The following is a 1,518-nucleotide window of genomic DNA, read 5'->3' as shown; positions in this document are numbered from 1 at the left end:
AAATCCAATAATCAATTCCACTGATGCTGACCCCTTTTTTCTAACATTTGTGAACTTCATTCTAACATAGACCCTGCTCATCATACCACCTCATCATACCACCACTACCATTAACACCATCATGGCCTTAACAATCACTACTCCACCATACACACACACACACATACACATGTGCGCACCATACTACCATCATCCCCATCGTCCCACCCATGTTGACCCAGCATGGAATGTCAATACCCAATGTAAAAGCCAAGCCCAGTCTAAAGAATGCCACAATAACATTGAGTATTATATTTTCCAACTCAGCCACTACTATTCCTTTATTCCTTCACCCTGTCATTCCTTCATTCTTTCTTTTCAAATAATTTCTAATCTTACAGGGATTGGTGCAACAGGAGATACGTGCACTTCTGCACCATGCAATAGATCTACTTGACTTCTCTCTCTCTCCCCTCTCTTTCTCATGCACTTTATGCATACGTGTCTGTGTGTATGTGTGTGTGTGTATATATATATATATACATACATATATATATACACATAGGTGCAGACATGGCTGTGTGGTAAGAAGCTTGCTTCCCAACCACATGGTTCTGGGTTCAGTCTTCTACTATAGGCTTGGGCGGACCAAAGCCTTGTGAGTGGATTTGGTACATGGAAACTGAAAGAAGCCCACTGACCTATGAGAAAGGGCCATATTATTATTTTTATTTTTATTATTATTATGATATATTAGCATGCTGGGTAAAATGCTTAGCGGCATTTCTTCTTTACGTCCTAGGTTCAAATTCCGCTAGTGTCAACTTTGCCTTTCATCCTCTCAGGGTCCATAAATTAAGTACCAGTGAAACACTGGGGTTGATGCAATCGATTAGTCCCCACCCCTAAAATTTCAGGCCTCGTGCCTTTAGCAGAAAGGATTATTATTATCATTATGTGTGTATGGTAAAAAGGACCAGCATCATGATGATCATCATCACTATCATCATCATCATCATCATCATCATCATCATCATCATCATCACCATCATCATTGTTATTATCCTCATTATTCAGTGGTTTTATCATCATCATCATCATCATCATTATTAATGACATAAGAGATACTTCAAAATATCTTTCTTTCTTATAATTACAAAGAACTGGACAGGCGCTGGGAGACATGCACAAACAGACAATTGTTCAAGGATAAAAAAACCACAATAGGTGAATGCTTTTACATCATTCACAGACTTTAGAGTTGCCATTTCCTGGAATCATTCTGTGTTTGCAGCTAGTAATAGACTGCATTTCAAAAGAAGAAATTGTCTTTCATTTATTGTTGCACCGATTATAAATGGCAAAGATGTATGCAGTACATATTTCCCTCTGCATAATGCACATTTATGTTAACAGCATCTTTGTAAATACAGTATACATAATACATACATATATACATATATATATATATATATATACACACACACACATACATACATATATATATGTATGTATGTATATATATATATATTTATATAT

The sequence above is a fragment of the Octopus bimaculoides genome, chromosome 20 (genome assembly GCF_001194135.2).
Source record: "Octopus bimaculoides isolate UCB-OBI-ISO-001 chromosome 20, ASM119413v2, whole genome shotgun sequence".
NCBI lineage: Eukaryota > Metazoa > Mollusca > Cephalopoda > Octopoda > Octopodidae > Octopus > Octopus bimaculoides.
This window is presented reverse-complemented; position numbering follows the sequence as displayed.